The sequence below is a fragment of the Hyperolius riggenbachi genome, chromosome 4 (assembly GCF_040937935.1).
Source record: "Hyperolius riggenbachi isolate aHypRig1 chromosome 4, aHypRig1.pri, whole genome shotgun sequence".
NCBI lineage: Eukaryota > Metazoa > Chordata > Amphibia > Anura > Hyperoliidae > Hyperolius > Hyperolius riggenbachi.
This window is the reverse complement of record NC_090649.1, coordinates 178,766,453-178,786,067: the sequence shown is the minus strand read 5'-3', so window position 1 is coordinate 178,786,067 and position 19,615 is coordinate 178,766,453. Positions and strand designations below refer to the sequence as shown.

At 42.0% G+C, this 19,615-nt stretch overlaps 1 protein-coding gene across 1 annotated transcript in view; it reads right to left on the bottom strand.

The window, feature by feature from the left end:
* The window catches only part of NLGN1 (neuroligin 1), a 946,844-nt gene extending 928,635 nt beyond the window's left edge, over positions 1-18,209 (bottom strand). Inside the window, exon 1 of the mRNA XM_068281046.1 lies at positions 17,940-18,209. The gene's annotated coding sequence lies outside the window, so the exon portion shown is untranslated. The remainder of the gene's footprint in view (positions 1-17,939) is intronic.
* Between the last annotated feature and the right edge of the window lie 1,406 nt (positions 18,210-19,615).

Genomic DNA, 19,615 nt, shown 5'->3' with positions numbered 1-19,615 from the left:
CTGTTCATTGGCAAAATCCATTCACATTATTGTTGGATATGGCCAATAATGTTTCTCATTTCAAATGGCACCTTTCAGTAAACAGAAGAAACAAGGGTTTATTTTTGCTTCTTGACTCCAAAAAATATTGAACCCGTTTAAAGTGTAACGGTCGGTCATAAAATAAAAAATTAATTCTTTATTTTTATCTGGTAAACAAGTAATTAGGATGCTAACCAGGCAAGCCAAAAGTTAAACATCACTCTTCGTTTTGTTATCCAAAAAACAACATTCCCCAGTTTCCATGGCTCTTATTTGGTACTGCCGCACAAAGAAAGTTGCAGGGCATGCTGGGTTGTCTTTTTTTGCTGTTTACTTCCCCTCAGATTTAACTAATGCAGCCTGATTGGCTGAAGCCTCTTTCCCTCCAGTTTTCCCCTCCCACACCTCTGTTCCTCTCTGATTGGGCAATATTTATCATGCTGAGACAATGCACTTTCTATTGCAGAGCTGGGTGGGATTGCCTGAAGACTGGGATGAGGGTGGGCAGTGCATACACAATCAGGCAGAGGAGAGTAAGGGAGGAAATGACATCAGGATTGGCTTCGAGATAGACACAATTAAGATGGAGAATCCTAAGAAGATTCTCTTTATTTTTTTACTATAGAAAAATCACTAAAATTAAAATGTGGACAGTGCAATATATACCGTATTTTTCAGAATATAAGACGCAAAAATTAAGGGGAAAAGTGGGTGCATCATATTCCAAAGATGCGGTAAATGTGGCCCCGGAATATACTTACTGGATCCTGTCACGCGATTCTCTCCTCCTTGTCTAGCTCTCTTCATCCCAGGATGTCTTGTCAGTCACTGTGAAGGTCTTCAGAGCCCCAGCTGCTGTCTTTGTATAGACTGCATCCTTGCGGTATACATGTGCTGCCGCCGCTATTCTTCCTAGTTACGGCGTCCTCCCTAGTTACAGCATCCTCTCCCGACGTCCTGCCTAGTAACAATGCCTCTGACGTCACGCACACACGTGCACCACAGATCAACCAGCAGAGGGCACTGTAACTAGGAAGTACGTCAGAGGAAGATGCTGTAACTAGGGAGGACGTCGGGGGAGGACGCTGTAACTAGGGAGGACGTCGGGGGAGGACGCTGTAACTAGGGAGGACGTCGGGGGAGGACGCTGTAACTAGGGAGGACGTCGGGGGAGGAGGACGCCGTAACTAGGAAGGATGGCAGCAGCAGCACATGTATACCGCAAGGCTGCAGTCTATACGAAGACTGCAGCGAAGAGGAGCGCAGGCAGCTGGGGCTCTGAAGACCTTCACAGTGACTGACAAGATGTCCTAGGATGAAGAGAGAAGGAGACTGCAGCTGAAGAGGAGCACAGCAGCTGGGGCCCTGAAGACCTGCATCCTGAATGACGGACGCCCTCTGATGAAGAAAGCAAGATGGGGAAGAGAGGATCGTGGCAACAGGATCAGGTGAGATGTTTCATCAGGGTTTAGCCAGTGTAGTGTATTCGGTAGTGGCAGAAGGGGTTGGTTAGTGTAGTGTAGTAGGTGGTTACAGAAGCAGGGGTTAGTAAGTGTAGTGTAGTGTAGTGTAGTGTAGTGGGGCAGCAGGGGTAAGTGAAGTGAAGTGTAGTGTGGAGTAGATGGGCAGTGTAGCTTAGATAGTGACAGTTTAGGGAGAAAAGGTCCATAAGATGCACCATAGACGCACCTAGGATTAGTTTATTTTTTTCTCTCCGATTTTTGCCCCCTAAACCAAGGTGCGTCTTATATGCCGGAGCGTCTTATATTTCGAAAAATATGGTATGCTGACAGCTCCTCTTTAAATGAAAAATCAGGGGAAAAGAAAAAAAAAAAAACCTGCTTTATTTACTTGGGGCTTCCTCCAGCCCCTGATAGCCGAGGTGTCCCATGCCGCAGCTCCGGTCCAAGCAGGTGTCCCCTCTGTAGCATCCGCCGCCCCAGTGAAGTCGGTAGCCACTGTGCATGTGCATGCGTGCGGCCTGTGCCACTCGCAAGTGCGCTCACGTGGCTGAAAGCATTCTATACAGACAGGGAAGTACTGTGCAATACACTCCCAGCTACGGGGGCGGCGGCCGCATGCTCGCACATGCGCAACGGCCGCCGACCTCGCCAGGTCAGCAGCTACTATGGAGGGAACTGCGGTAGACCCGCTTGGACCGCAGCTGCAGTGAGGGACACATGGAACTGCAGTGAGGCCTGCCATGGGCTGGAGGAAGCCCCAGGTAAGTAAAGCTCTTTTTTTAGATTTTCCCGATTTTTCCTTTAAGGGAAGAAACACATCAGTTTCCAATTATCTCAATAACTGTTCATTCACCAGTAGTAGCTCGAATTTACAGATCAAATTCCATTTATATCAACAACGGTTTCCCCACCAGTAATGATGAGCTCAAATTTTCCACAATAATTTGCAATGAAATACGTCATTACAATGCAAAACCATAATGTGATATTTAGAACTATTGCAGCAGTTTTAACCACTTCAGCCTACAGTGTTTCGCCTTATGCATCCGAGCAACTTTCACCTCCCATTCATTCGCCAATAACTTTATCACTACTTGTCACACTGAAATAATCTATATTTTATTTTTTCCGCCACCATTTAGGCTTTCTTTGGGTGATACATTTTGCTAAGAATTATTTTATTCTAAATCCATTTTAACAGGAAGATTAAAGGGAAGGTTCAGGGATGCTGTGAAAAAAATAAAAATCCAAATCCACTTACCTGGGGCTTCCTCCAGCCCGTGGTAGGCAGGAGGTGCCCTCGTCGCGGCTCCGCAGGCTCCCGGTCTCCTCCGGTGGCGCGTCCGACCTGGCCAGGCCGGCTGCCAGGTCGGGCTCTTCTGCGCTCCAATGTGCGGCTCACTGGTGCGCGCTGACGTCATCGGACGTCCTCCGGGCTGTACTGCGCAGGCTCAGAACTACTGAGCCTGCGCAGAACAGCCCGGAGGACGTCCGATGATGTCAGCGCACACCAGTGAGCCGCACATTGGAGCGCAGAAGAGCCCGACCTGGCAGCCGGCCTGGCCAGGTCGGGCGCGCCACCGGAGGAGACCGGGAGCCTGCGGAGCCGCGACGAGGGCACCTCCTGCCTGCCACGGGCTGGAGGAAGCCCCAGGTAAGTGGATTTGGATTTTTGTTTTTTTTCACAGCGTCCCTGAACCTTCCCTTTAAGAAAGAAATGGAAAAAATTCATTATTTCTCAATTTTTGGCCATTATAGTTTGAAATTGCATTAGCTGCATTAGAATGATGTCCTAGAAAAGGGAAGTGAATGCTTTGTGAGAAAAGTGACAATACAGCCAATGCTGGTCTCTGCATTAGATTACAGAGTACAAAAAAAAACCTTTAGTATGAAAATTCTGCTTTGGTATCAGGTTTCACACACTAAAGAGAATGTTTATTTATGCTGTAGATAACAGATACATTTCAGCCTGCTAGCTCTGCACGTCAGTACATTATTTATCTCAGACAGCAAACACTCAAAACCTAAGTTTTGTCTCTCTGAATGAGCTATTCAGAGAGACAACACTACAGCTGCAGTTTAGACCTGTCATCTGCTAAATACATAAAGTACACAGAGGGTTAACAGATGTAGGGAGAGGGATCCCCCTCCCCTCATGATTCTCAGTTCCAACACCCTGGTCCAACACCACTCCATAAATGAAATTTGACAATAATAAAGAGACACTGTAACAAAAAAAAAAAAAGTTCCCCTGGGGGGTACTCACCTCGGGAGGGAGAAGCCTCCGGGTCCTAATGAGGCTTCCCCCTCCCCTCTAGCTGCAGGCAATCCAGCGCTGGCTCTCCCGAAGCGTCCTGCAATCCTGGCTCGACAAGCCTGATAAGGCTTGATATATTTACCTTCCCTGGCTCCAGCGAGGGCGCTGTTGCGGCTCTCAGCACGGAGATGGGCGGAAATAGCAGATCTGTTGGGTCCGCTCTACAATGCAGGTGCAGGAGACTTGTGCCTCCGCAGTACAGTGGCCCGACAGCGATCGGCTATTTCTGCCCATCTCCGAGCAGAGAGCCGATGTTGTGCCTGAGCTGGAGCCGGGAAGGTAAATCTATATATCACTGCCATTCCGGGAGCCTTTTCGCAGCTGCCGTGGGGCACAGGAGGACGGAGGAAGCCTTGATAGGTTCCGGAGGCTTCCCCCACCCGAGGCGAGTTCCCCCTCAGGGGAACTTTTTCTCATTACAGGTTTTCTTTAAAGGAAGAGATAGGCAGGGAGACAGATACAGCAGTATTTAGGAACACATACACACACTATCCTAAGCCCAGTTTAAAAAAAAGCCCAGTTTAAAAAAACATGTGACTCAATAGTTGTCCTTCAATGACATTGTTGTACACATGCTAGAATATCCACCAAGATGCCCTCAAACTGCATGTGTTATGTACAAGAATTTAGGGCGGTTTCATAATGCAAGTGCTAGTTCAGTGATTTGCTGATTGCCTGCAATTCAAAAAGCACTTTGACTATGTAATCCTATGACAGTTTTCACACTAGAGTGATTTGTTTTTCTTAACATTACAAATGCACGCCATGTAGCTTTTTTTTACAGTGATTGTGTTAAAGAGAACCTGAACTGAAAATAAAAAGTCAAAATAACCATACACAGGTCATACTTGACTCCCATGTAGTCTGCTCATCCATCTCTTTCTCTTCATTTGCGTCCTGTTTGTCCACTGTGATCAATGGAATTCTCTGTTCTCCATTTTGAAAATGGCCATTACACCATAACAGCTTCCTGGTCAGCACACTGTTAAACTGTAACATCGCCTACTTGAGCCATAGGGAAACTTGGACACTACCTTGCACATGCAGTTGTAACTGACAGGAACTGTTATATAACTGACAGCAACTGGTATATTTCAGTTCTGACAAAATATTGTCAGAACTGGAAGGGATCGCTGTGAGAAGAAAATGGTGAGCTTCTGAGAACAACTGATGGCGAGGTAAGTATGTAATATTCATTTGCAGCTACGTCATGTGTTTATTTTAAATAATTTTATTCAGTTCAGGTTCCCTTTAAGAGTAAAGACATGCTGTAAAAAGCAAAATCACTGTATAATTGCTTAAGAATTATTGTAATGATTGTGTGCATTTTGGCATTTTTTTTGCATGAAACAGCCCTTACAGGCAAAAACTGTGTCAGAAGCAGTGTGCTTTTTGCAGTTAGAGGGTTCATACTGCAGTATTTTTAGTTACCTGGGGCACCTGGCTCCAATCTCATGTAGTCCTTAAGGCTCCCTCGCCGCCCTCTCCATTATCGCGCAGTAGCCTCCAGTACCGTTTGTCTGCAGTCGGGTTCTTCTGTGCATGCTTTGCCCATCCGTGCACACCACGCAGAATGGTAGCGGCCACAGGAGTGCAATGGGGGCATGTGTGCGGCCGAGACACGCATGCGCTGCCGCTGAAGAGCTTGGCTGCCCCTTCCTTGGGACAACAGAGCAGCTGGGTAGGATAGCAAGAGAATCCATGGACCACATGTGGTGGAGGTAGCCCCAGGTAAGTATAAATACAGCAGTATGTACCATCTCAGGTACACTTTAATGTCATTTCCTAATTTTGAAGAGAGCAAGATGGCTTCTCGCATGACTTAAATACAATATGTTCTTTGGTTAAGGCCATCCAGCTTAAATGGTAATTTGCATTAGTAAAACAATGATATCTGAGCATATAGAAAATGACAGTGATGAGATCAAGTTGAGGGATATTTAGTTCAGGTTTGCTTTATGTGTGGTTAAAATGACATTCACACAGGCTCTGATATATAATGGAATGTAACTGATCTGCTTAATGCACCTGTAATGTAATGCACCTGCTTAGCTCTGTTTAAAATAAAAGCATTACACTCCAGCCTGTACTCCCATACTCAGTGTTTACTGACTTCTGATGATGAAAAGTGTAGAGAGACAATGGCCTCAATTCACCAAGATCATGCTGGAGATAATAAGGCAAGAGAAAACTTACCTCCACATAAGAGAGAGTTATCTTATCTCTTCATTCCTTAAGTTACCTCCTCTGTAGTTATTTTACCTCCTCTGTAGTTATTTTCACACGCAGTTAATAAACAGCCTGTCTTTAACTCTGGAGTTATTTTAAGGATTGAAGAGTTAACTTAAAGACAGAAGAGTTAACTTTAGGTTTGCCTGAGGTAAAATGTTTCCTGAATACTACATGCCTTATCACCATGGTAACAACTCTAGAAGAGTTATTAAAGACAGGAGATAAGCTTAGTGAATTGAGGCCATAGTGCAAGTATTTCAAAAGCAGCAAGATTATTTTAACTCCACATATTTCAAGCAGAGATATTTTAAGCACATGTATGTGCAAGTACATCGATATTTTAAAGAGATTTTAGACAAAGTTTGGATGCCCCATAGTTTATAGCCACTATTAACATGACCATTTATGGGGTACCCAAACTTTATCCCCCAAATTTACTGTTTTGGACATTCTTTTTTTTTACTGTTTAGGCCTACAAGGAAAGCACATGTACCATTTGATCATACTATATGACAGTGGTAGCTGGAAAAAAGGGCACCAGCGGCTAGTGGATGAAAAGGATTCTGCCGTAGACTCTAATGCAATTATCGTTAATATGGCAAAAAAGCGGTGCCCGATAAATATCAGTAACAACATTAGAACATTAAAGTTTTTAAAGTATGTTATTGTTTTTAGAAACTTGCAACGTTATAGTTTTTGTCATATTTTGTTTTTATGTAGAGATTTTATGTTCTCAAAGAAGTTATCGTCTCTAGGTGAGGCAGAGTGTTTCTGCAGGGGGGAGAGGTTAGGATTAGGCACCACCATGGGGTGGTTGGGGTTAAGCACTGCCGAGGGTGTGGTTAGGGTTGGGCACCACCAGGAGAGTGGTTAGTTTTAGGCATCACCGGGGAGGGTTCTTGTGAGAGTAGGGTTGGGTTTAGCTGTATTATTCAATTACGTAATGATTTTTAACATCCATATATTTTCGTTATCAACTCCCATCTATTTTAAAACTGTTTTTATCATTAACCAATTTCACTAATGTTTATCGTTATATCCAACGGCACCAATCCGTTATCCAGCCGGGCCCTTTTTCATGCACGCATGACAGTGACTAGTCAACCAATCACATTCTTCTCTAAAATATATTTGTGCTCATATAGATAGATAGATAGATAGATAGATAGATAGGATAGATAATATAGATATATTCTTTAGGAAAATATATTTTTAGTTCTGAACACAATAAAACAGATATGCTAAATTACTATAAATTGTCTTACAGCAGTTCACAAAATTGGATGTAGATTAGATATATACAAGTATGATAGTTAAAAAAATTCTGATCCATTGTTTTAAAGGAGTCCAGCAGATCAGTCTCACTTATGGTAGTTCTATTCCCCCAAAAATTGTTCCCTTTGAATTGTCAGGATTGATACTTTCTGATATGCAACATAGAAATGATGTAAGTTACCAGCCATGGAATACTGTATGTGCACAAAAGACATCTTATACTGACTTCCTTATTCTAAAAAGGGAAACTATACTGGCTTTTGGTAATTTTTTTTTTTATGTTCACAAGTTTTATATATTTTCTTCAACTTTTTATTTTAAAAAAATCATTTTATAACTAAATATTTAACACGGTGAGCAGCCGTATCCCCAGGGCATGTTGTATTTTATAATAAAGAAACCACAACATTGCCTGCTACATGCCTAGAGGCTCCACCGATGACAAAGAAGTAAACTGGATCATCTCTTTTGGATCAGGAGTAACCATGAGGAAGGAATTTTTAAACCTCAGTAGTCCGGTTATCTGATTTCAGAAAAGCAGATTGGGGAACAAAGGATGTTTGCACCACTTAGTAGTTGCAAAAGGTAAATGTCAAAAATGTACAGATACTTTTTCAGATTTATCTGATTTAAAGGGAACCTGAGACTTAAAAAAAATTACATACTTACCCACACAGAAGGAAGCCTCTGTGGTCCAAATCTTTCTACTGTACAGGATGCCTTCAAAGAGCTTGTTTGATATGTTCTTGTGGAGATGCTCTCCTCCATGTAGGAGTTCAGCCGTACTGTGCATTAAAGGATACCCGAACAGAAATGTGACATAATGAGATAGACATGTGTATGTACAGTGCCTAGCACACAAATAACTATGCTGTGTTCCTTTTTTTATTTCTCTGCCTGAAAGAGTTAAATATCAGGTATGTAAGTGGCTGACTCAGTCCTGACTCAGACAGGAAGTGACTACAGTGTGACCCTCACTGATAAGAAATTCCCCTTTTTTACCTCTTTCTTGCTCTCAGAAGCCATTTTCTGTAGGAAAGTGTTTTATAGTAAGAATTTCTTATCAGTGAGGGTCACACTGTAGTCACTTCCTGTCTGAGTCAGGACTGAGTCAGCCACTCACATACCTTATATTTAATTATTTCAGGCAGAGAAATAAAAAAAAAGGAACACAGCATAGTTATGTGTGTGCTAGGCACTGTACATGCACATGTCTATCTCATTATGTCACATTTCAGTTCGGGTATCCTGTAAGGATGGTCAGAAATGGAAATTTTTGATTTTGCGGAAATTCTGATTTCTGTTTTCTGAGTAGTCTTTTTATGGTAATTTTTTGCATTTTCTTATTGGCCAAATGTTTTAAAGTTAACTGCAGTCTTTGATTATCTTCTGTGATTGGGCTAAAATTACACAGTTGCAGTAATGCACTATTTCCGCAGAAATCTAATTTCCGTTTTCCAAGTTCCGATCGGAGATGCTGATTTCTTATTGGAAATGTGGAAATTTCCACAGAACCTGAATGAGCATCCCTACTGTGCATGCTCGTGCATGCAGCTGCGCCTGCCTAGAAAATTAAAGCTGCTCATTCACTCTCATACATGTACAGTATAGCCTCACTCTCCTTCCAGTTAGAGCGTGAACCACAAGAGGGTCCTGGCCACTTGCGGTGGTGTCCAGGAGGATACATGAAGGCTTCCCTCTATGTGGGTAAGTATGTAACTATTTTGTTTTTTATGTTACTGATATGCTTTAAAATAAAATTAAAAATGATTTTTTTAAGGATTAAACACATAAATAATAATAATAATAAAAAAACCTGTTGCATTTGGTCCAGTGACTTGTTAGAATGCTGATTACCTTAGTTGAAACATAAGATCACACAGTGGGCACTATTGTACCTGCTGAGTTTGTTGTAAAACAAGCATGAGAATCCTCTCAGTACTTATGTGCTCCATGCTAGACCTCAGACAACGACCTCTTTGTATTTTTTGAACTGATGCCAAGTCCTGCCTCCGTATGTGGCAGATCAGAAGGAACATGTCAACTCCCATCAGAGCCTTGTCACATAGGTGTCTTTTTAGACAAGAATTCCTTTGAGTCTCTGTGAGATTGTTGAGCCATCTACTTTCATTTTTTTTTCTACACAAATCAATGAGCTCAAAAGGGTATTAGAAATGTATTGATTCACATTGCAAGTGGCAGATTGAGTCACATAAATGACATATTCCTGCCCCAGCACTTCTATTTCCACAGAGACACACAGGCAATGCTGCTCAGCTAGAACCATAAATTAATCTAATGTCCAAAAAATAAAATTATGCCTGAAGTTCTTTTAATTAGCAGAGCCGTATTTTTTAAAATGGCCCATGTTTCAAGACCTGTAAAAGATTATTGATTAAGATTTTGATGAAGTCTTGAACTCCTCAGGATTTGGCAATGGCTCCTTGTTCTCCCTGCCCATCCCATATAATAACGACTCTGCGGAAGATCGATAGATTCCCATTCTTTGACAGCCTTTTTTTTCGGAATTTAACTATTTCATCCTATCTAATTGGATGAAAGGAATAAGTAAACAGTGAACGCATGAGGTCCCTTCAACATTTGCATTTTTTGTCCCTTAGCTAAATGAGGCAAAAGGAGCTTCAAACGCAACCACAATAAATTAATTAAAATTAATTGAAACATAAATGAAATGACATCAAACTGGCTTCATGCGAGACAGCTCTGTAGAAAGTCACCGCCTGAATATAATGTGTGTGCTGACTCTGATTTCAATTCAATAGCTTTGTGTCATTTTGCTTTCTTTCACCCACCCCTCCTTACAGAAACATTTCCTCTAGTCCTAATTATGCTTCTTCTTTTTATAAACTACTGCATCTGGCAATCCTTTTCCCAGTCTATTTCACTTGTGTCTGAGCTCCTGATGCTTGTTCTTTCCAGCTCTCCAAATGCTGAGAATCTCAAGCAAGAAAAAAAAAGGCTCAGAGCATCCAAAAAAGAAACAATAAATTGCTCTCTATCCCACTACATTGCAAAACTGTCCTCTTCCATTTTAACATCTATGCAGGTTTTTTTGAGGTTATAAAAAAGGGGGAGAGAAATTCATCTAAATTTAATTTTGGAAACAAGAAAAATAAATCTATTTTACTAATACATTTTCTGTAAAGAGAAATTGTATCACGAGACAATGTCATCCTGAACTGAGCTGGGCAGGAAAATTGTACTGAGTGGCCTGCAATCAGGAAGATGATAAGCAGATCTCTCACCAGCAATCTCATCCTAGGAAATGCTTTAGACCTCTATTTGCAGCATTATAAGAGAAATAAGAGAGTGGATGCTTAAAGATTCTTCTAAAATATCTTGATCTTCATCTCTGTTTTGGGTGCTGTTCCCAACCATGTGCTCTGCTTTCATTCATGTTCAGTCTTAAATGGGGCAAATACTGATGTTGCCAAAGCAACATCAGTATTTATTCTTCTAATAAAGTTCTTCTAATAAAGTTTGTTTTTGGTAGGAAGGCGGGCAATGCATACACAATCATGCAGAGGAGAGTAAGGGAGGGAATGACATCAGGATTGGCTTCATAGACAGTTAAAATTAAGAATGCTAAGAAAGATTTTCTCCTTTTTTTTACTATAGAAAAATCACTAAAATCATAATGTGGACAGTGCAATACATATGTTATATAAGTAGCAATACAGATTCTCTACATATAGTTCTTTCAAAATCTAGGCTCATTATCAAGTCCGTTAAATGATTCATAAAGATCCAGTCTCTGTGCCTACATTCTTGCTCTCCACCCTCCACAGTCATTGTGCCCCATCTTGCTCTATATCCTCCAGTCACTGTGCCCACATCTTGCTCTCCACTCCCCCCACAGTCATGATGCTCCTCATCTGGCTCTCTTTATCCAATCATTGGGTCCCTATCCTGCTCCACTTCCTGCAGTCATTGTGTTCTCAGTCTTGCTCCCCACCCTCTACAGACATTGTGCCCCCATCTTGCCCCCACTTCCTCCATCCTTTGTGCCACTCATCTTGCTCCGCACCCTCTACAGTCAATATGACCCTCATCTGGCTCTCCACCCCCCCCCCCCAGTCACGTACATATTGTTCCACCCCCGGTGAGCTGGGCACAGGATGAGCCGAATGACGGATCACCCTGCTGCTGTTCAAATCCCTGGCAGCGTTAAATACTATTCCGCCTCTGAGTTGTAACAAGATGTAGAGAGGGATATATAATTCAGGGTCTAGTGGTCGCGGGGATCCCCAAATTAGCCTTGGGCTAAGGGGTCAAGCAACAACATTACCGGCTTCACCACAGTCATTGTGCCCTCATCTTGGCTCACTTCCTCCAACCACTCTGTCCCTCATCTTGCTCTCCACCCTCCACGGTCTGTCATGATCTCTCCTGTAGCATGCCCTGCTGGTTACAGCTGAGCTGCAACCAGGCAGTTCTGATTTCTCTGCATGCATTCAGTTGCATAGTTTTGCTTGCATTTGCAATAAGTGTCATTGCCATATGCAATCACTCTGCAGTTCAAAGCAGCTCAGGATGCTGTCATGAATCTACCTATGGCTTCTTGCAGCCGAGCTTCAGCCAAACAGTGCTGAATTCCCTGCATGCATGTTGCATGAATTTATAATGAGAGTCCTATCCATCTGCAATCAGCCTGCAGTCTCCAATCAGAGTAAAACAGGTTGAGTGATTACCATTCAGCTGTGTTGGAATTTGCATGCCTGCTCTCATTGGGTGATTATGTCCATATAAAAGCCTCTTCCTCCCTTAACGCTTTGCCTGTCATAGCTTTCAGCATTGCCATAGCTGTTGGCTGGGTCCTGTATCTCCACTGTATTTTCCTTGTCTTGCTTCCTTGTGGATAGTTGCTGTTCCTGCAAAGGCAAACAGCAAAGTCCTTCCAGTCCTGCTAGCCTGAATGCAGCCATCACTGCAGTAGTGATTGGCTAGCGCTCCTGCTAGTTCTGATCCTGTGTTTGTGACTAGTCTACTACGCCTACTGTGATCTGTGTTATCTCCTCCACAAGTGCTTTCTGCACTATCTTCTGATATCATCCAGTAATGTTTATCTTGTTCAGTAGGCTCTGGTAGTATTCTTGTCTTCCTGGCCTCAGTCTCTATACCTTACAGACTGAAGTCCTACAGGATAACCGTAGTCGGGTGGGCGTACTGGTCTCTCATTCACACGGGGATTTGGGTATAGGTGAAGAGTGTGGTATTAGATTAGGGTATAGAGGGTGAAGGAAAGCAAGAGATCTGCCAGGCCTTACACAGTCACTGTGCCCCCATTTTGCTTTCCTGTCTTCAATCATTGTGCCCCAATTATGCTTCCTGCTCACATAAAAAAATAAACAAACAGAAACTAACTGGTAGCTAGAAGTACCATGTAGCAGCTATGGTACAGAAGGAGAACCAATCTACCTAGCAGGCAGCATAAGAAGAACTTGACCATAAAAAAACAACACTACTCTGCTTCATTTCCATGTTGACCATGCTTTATCATTGGTCCCATAATGATAGCACTTCTGACAGTGACATTATTTGCAGGGAAACTTAATAAACTCCAGGCAGGTTCTGCTTGGGATCACCTCTCCTTTAGTCTTCCTCACAGCTGTGCAGAAACCACTGTATTGGGCTGCTGACCAATAGTAAGTCTTTTTACAGCAAATGTTTTTCACAGGGCTGGTAAAATGGAATTACTGCCCTATGGACCACAGTTTCTAAACATCTGGGGTAAAATTAGACATGTGGAACACGTTTGTACTTCACATGTTACACTCCTAATCTGCACACTTTTTTTAGCAGCTTAAAGACCAACATAATTTTTTTCACAAGGATACCACCAATGGTTGTTTCCCATATTTCTCTTATGAAGAACATACTTTAAAGGGAGTCCCTCAAAAAACAAATTGGGTTGATACTTTAATAAATATGTAAAGCCTAAAGGAGGTATTCACACCAGTGGCTGGTACAACATTTGCGGCTACCTCCAACAACAAGGCCCCACTGCTACTAACTGCTTTTTTGTATTGTTTGCATTTAGTATGGTCATTTGCCTGATGTTTTCCCACTGCTCAGAACTGCAGTGCATCCACTGCAGAATTTCAGAAAAATGCTGAACAAACACAGTGATGAAAAAGTACACATTTAGGCCTGGAACCCACTAGCAGCGCTTTTCAATGCCTTAGCACTTTGGATTTGAAAAGCTCTTGCTAATGTAATGCTATGGGTGTGATCCCAGTTGAAGGAGGTGATTTTATAAAAAATCCCACATAGCAATACATTAGCAAGAGCTTTACAAATCACAAGTGCTTAAAAAGTGCTGCTAGTGGGTCCCAGGCCTTAGGAGGAGAAGCTGTCCTCAAACACATGGCATTGGCAATAGGATAATAGACCAAACCTCAATTTTCATTACCTGTGTGAACTGTATCTGACAATGCTATCGATTACTATGACACTCATTTATTCAGCCATAAAGTGACAATTTCATAACGGCAAAACTGTTAGTAATGCAAGTAGCCGCTTGTGAAAATTAGCCCAAAAAACGAAAAAACAAAACAAAACAAAAAAAACAAAAAACAAACAAAAAAACACTAACACCCCCCCCCCCCCCCCTCCAAAAAAAAACAAACAATCAGAAAAGAGAAGTGCTCTTACTCACTGGTAATATATACGGCACATGATGTACAACGTGTACTGCATGCAAATTACATATGACTGCCAAGCAAGAGCACCTTGTTGTATGATATTTTTAATACTATCTCAGTGGAGTGGTGAGCTTCGGAGGCTGAGCTGTTAACCTTCGGTTGAGAACTGAATCTTCTTGATTTTTTCACTTTCATTGACGTTGGAAAACAGAACCTGCCATGGAGCCTATGGCGTTCATCATATGCTGCATTCCAGTTTCTAAGCTGTCACCATATTTAGAAGTGGCGTCTCGCTGCCCTGGAGCTAACATGCAGCATGATGCGAGTGAGATAATTGCAGCTCCATCACACAGGAATACAGCTTAATTACAGGTTTTCCTGAAATGTCTATGGCCAATGGTTTTATTCATACTTCATCATCCAGTCTCCACAACATTACTTATTTTCATTATTTTATCAGGATAATGGATCAATACATGAATAGATAAGGACAGTATGGACTGTGTTATATTTGACAGATAAGCATCACCCTTGATTCACATCCACAACTTGAGTATTGCTCAACAGATGTCTTGCTGAAATAAAATGCATCCCCCTCCCCTGGAAAATATTAAAGGAAAACTGTAACTAGAGTGATATGGAGTCTGCGAGCATGCAGATAATCTTATCAGATCTGACAATAATGTCAGAAACACCTGCTCTGCTGCATGCTTGTTCAGGGTCTATGGCTTAAAGTATCGGGGGAAGAGGACCAGCAGAACAGCCAGGCAACTGGTACTGTTTAAAAGGAAATAAATATGGCATCCTCCATATCCCTCGTTACAGTTGTGCTTTAAACATTAGAAATGAAAAAAATATTTTTGGAGCTCCCCCTGTTGGTTTGAATGGCAAGCTTTGTAAGTACATGACAATTGTTGTTTTACTGCTCTGTGGTACAGTAAAAAAAAAAATCCATAGGCAAGAATGAAGCCTAGCTATCTGTCAACATGTCTGGAGACTTTACTTTTGTAATACTTATTGTGACACTAAAGCAATACCCTTATATTCACAAAGCTACCAGTAAAGCTTTATATCTGTAAAATTTTGCATGCTCCTACGAAAAAATAAAAACAGAAAAAAGTAGTATATTGATTAATGTACGCTAGGGGAAAAAAACGTACACATTAAATGCCTACAGCAGAGTCATTTGGGACACATTTATAAAAAAAAAAGGCCACATTTATTGAAAATAATAATAAAATCTGCTCATTTCTACACTTAATGAATATGTATGAAAAAGAAACAACATGAAAATCAGCCAGACAATGTGTTACCCACTCGCTATGAAAACCACCTTCAGTTTGACATCCACTGCAAATGCAGAGATGTCTCAGCTAATCCTTACTGCCTAATGCGAACAGCCAAAGGTTAAAGGCCTATAAACAGTAAGTGGTAAATGGTGTATTGATAGCTTATTACACACATGCGGATATCAAGTTTGAATAGTACACACTGGTGATTCTTTGAACTTGCTGTTATGTGAGGCTGAGGTAGGCAGATTATAAATCCAATAAAATAAAAGAAAATGATAAATGTGAAAGCAACAGACTCGGCCTTCCCACAAAGGAAACATGGCAACAGTTTGATGAACTAGTGTGCCATGCTTAGAGGAAAGGTCAAACCACAAGCAATACTAATGGAGTTTATGGACGTGCTTTTATTTACCTATGAAAGCATCACCACATTTTATTATTTACAGTTGGAGGGGATAAATGGAACAGCTCTGCCATTCTCGGAGATGGGTAAATATCTCCGTTTTGGGACTCAAATACTTGATAAATTGCACTGCAAAATGCAGAATCAGTTTCCCAAACAGCTGCATCCTGTTAGAAGTAAGCAAGTGAATGTGCAAAGATGATGTGTACTGAGCAAAGATATTCAATAGACAAGGCTGGGCTGCTGTCGCCACTGAACTAAGCAAATCCATTCAACAAAAAGTCATTTTCTGAACTTTCAGTATATACAAATCATAGTGATATTACTACTAGGCGCTACCTGGAGCAATGGGTTATTCCTTACACCAGCCTTAGCTGGCATGTGCCTGTTTACTTATTTTCCTATATCTGTAAACATTGTTGCAGCAAGCTATACATGTTACTATGTGAACACAGCCCAGATATGCCCCAGAAAGGTATAAATGATTAAAGAACATATTAAATTGCCCACTAGCTACTTCAATGTTGATTCTTCCAAAAATAAGAGTGTTTATGGATTAAACAGAAGGAGACATAAGTGTTAGCCGTGAAAAAGATAAGGGGTATAGTAAGCATTTCTACTTTGCTGGATATTATCTGGAGTACACTGTGCTGAGGATTGTCGGCTTTGAGATAATACAAAAAAAAGAAGAGAATTGTAGAATGGCAGAAGGAATTGGGAACATTTTGCCAACCTAAGGTTCTTTTAATAGGTTACTAGAAGTGGATGGTTTAGTTGAATACAGCACATTTCCATCATACATTACACAGAAGCACAAGTGCAATATCAGTTCAGTTTAGAAGACACCACGGTACATGCTGATCAGATTAAAAAAAAGTATCCTGTAACTATATGAACGGAAAGGGACAATCACCACATTTTTTGTCTGATGGTTTCATCGATCATTATAGCAGTTTGCAATAAAATATGATTTTCCATAGAGATATAGGGGTTGACATATCAAGACAGGTGCAAAGAAAAACTAGAGCAAAATAAGAGCAGTTGCCCACAGCAAATAATTATATTCCTTGTTGGATTCAACAGCAGACAGTTGATTGGTTGCTCAGGGCAACTGCCCCACTTTCCTCCTGCCTACCCATGCACCTGTCTGGATAAATCCGCCCTCCCTCCCCGCCCATATATTTCCCACCATTCCCCTACCCCACAGTGTCACATCTAATGGGTAACAGGTTGGAGCAACAAACATGTCCAACATAACAGATCAGCAATTAATATACTCCAGTGAGATCAGAGCCACCTCATTGTTGATGCTGACACAAACTGTGGACCAAGCTGCAGAATAACTCAAGTTTCCCTTGCAAACAGAAATTAAAATCCCAAGAGCTGAAAACTGACAAGAAGCAGAGCAACATTCTGCACATATGATCTGGAAAAGGAAGAACCAATGCAGCCCCTTAAACATAGTTTTGTCTGATGAGTCATTTGGCTTGTCTACTGCCAACATTTCATGAGTCTCTCTCACATTATCTACCAGTGTTCTGATAAAACAATAGCAAGACAGCACACACTACTTCATGTGGCGTACCACCAGGGAGCAAGCATTAGAGTCATCAACATGCAGAATGGTTCAGCTGCAAGGAGAGCACACATCCACTGACATAACTTACCCATGCTTGACTTCTTCAAAGCAGACATCAGCTAGTTTACACATATGTCTAACCACTAACAGCCACATCAATGTCTGTGCAGAAAATACTGTGCCAGCCATATGTTCAGAGAGGATGGCTGACCAGCTCTGCCTTACACTTTCACTGTACAGGATTAAAAATATACTTAACGTGACTTAAGAGAACGACACGTACATCTGTATCGGAAAACCTTTGCGTTAATCTCATTCTGTCCTTACAAGTCAAAATCTTCACACATATTTGAGGCAAATGGTGCATGTCAGCGTGTTTAATTTGAGTTCAGAGGCAGTTTGAGTGCAGATGGTCCTGATGCAAATGTGCATGCTGTATGTCTATGTTTAAAATGGCATCTTGTATGAAGACTTCAGCGTGCTGTGTATTAATTATCTTTCGCGGGCACGTGATAATCCCTACTGTACATCGAAGCATATTGATTCATTAAAAGCGAGTCTCCAGACAATTGTTAAAATTAATGAAACAATTAAATAGCCGGGGAATACAGAGAACAGACAAAAGTTATTTATAGCATTGTCAATGAGGCTGTAGAGGAATTCAGCACAGCAGAACCTTACATCTGCCTTACCTTGTACATGTCCGGGATCAGCAATCATAAATACTTGACTTAGCCTAATAAAAGGCTGGAGGGATGCTGAATTAAAGCATTTTGCGGTACCTTGGCTTAATGAATAAAGGCTTTGTTGTTAAGGAAGTAGCAGCAGTCAGCAGCTCCAGCAAGACTCCGATTTATTTATTTTTTTTGCTTTTTTTTTTTTCTACAATCACAGCCGGAAAAATAAAGAGATATATCCAAAAAGCAATCTAATAAGATATCACAGAACAGCTAGCGTGCCAAAAGCCCAGATCCACTAATTCCGAGACTGCTTAATGAGAGAGATATCCCAGCGAGAGAAAAGTGGAGGGGGCAAAGGAGGAAAGCTCTGAAAAGATGCCTGGAAGGAGCTATCAGAATGAACAGGTCTTCCACTGGCTCTTGTCTCTACATCCAGGAGAAGCAGCGAACGCCTCCCGTGCCCATATATGGGTTCTGCAGCAGTTTACTTGGCTGTGTGCTGTATGAGGACCAGTGTTGGCAACTGTCAGTAAATTTACAGACAGTCCATAAATATAGTTAATTATTTCCCCTGTCCATGTTGTCTGTAAGTAACTCATAGGGTCTGTGAAAATCAAGCTCTCTGCAGCAATGCTCTAGTACAGAGATAAGGAATTACACACACACTGTGTTTCTCGCTCTCCTGTCTGCTCCCCCTCCCCTCCTCTCTTCACCTTAGCTCAGCTTGTAGAGTGATCCCAGGACTCTCCCCATTACCACAGACACAGGCTAGGGGGCTAGAATGACTAGTTTGTGACTTCTCCACACAGGAGAAGCTCCCTAACAAGAACAGAATAAAACATGCCAGCAGGTTCATCACTAGTTTTCTTCAGTGATAGCCCCACCATTTGGACGGTCTGCTCAGCTCAAAAAGCCCATGAGTTCTGTTTGTAGGGTTTACAATTGGCTTCTGCCAATTAGTCATAACGTTATCACCCCTGAATAAAAGGGAGCCCGAGGTGATATGGATATGGAGGCTGCCATATTTCTTTCCATGTAAACAATGCCAGTTGCCTGGCAGCCCTGCTGGTCTATTTGACTGCAGTAGTGTCTGAATTGCACTCCTGAAACAAGCATGCAGCAAATCTTGTCAAATCTGACAATGTCAGAAATGCCTGATATACTGCATGCTTGTTCAGTGTCTATGGCTAAAAGTATCAGAGGCAGATGATCAGCAGGACAGCCAAGCAACAGGGTTGCTCAGATAGCCCTGATCACAAATACGAGTGATCACAAGCATGACTCCACCCACTTCTAAATTGACTCGTGATCACAATAACAAGTAGAAAGGGATATCCGATTTGAGTGCAGTTTTGAGTCGAATTAAGATAAATAAAGGACCTTTCTCGTTTTTGTGTTTTTATTTCGATTAACCCTTTGTGGAAATGGGTAAGGGGTACCCCTATACTCATTTCTCCTGGTAGGGGGGTGGGCATCTGGGGTCACCTTCTTAAAGGGGACTCTCAGATGCCACCATGAAACCCCTCCAGGGAGTCGTTGCCCCTACCTCCTTCTGGGGCACTGGAGGTGAGGAAGAGCCCCTTGTCCATGGATTGGACAAGGGCTCGGGTGGGAGGGGGAAGGCTTGGCTGCCCCTCTCCCCCGGAGCCCCCATACCATGGACCATGCGGGCTGGTATAGCTCAGGGT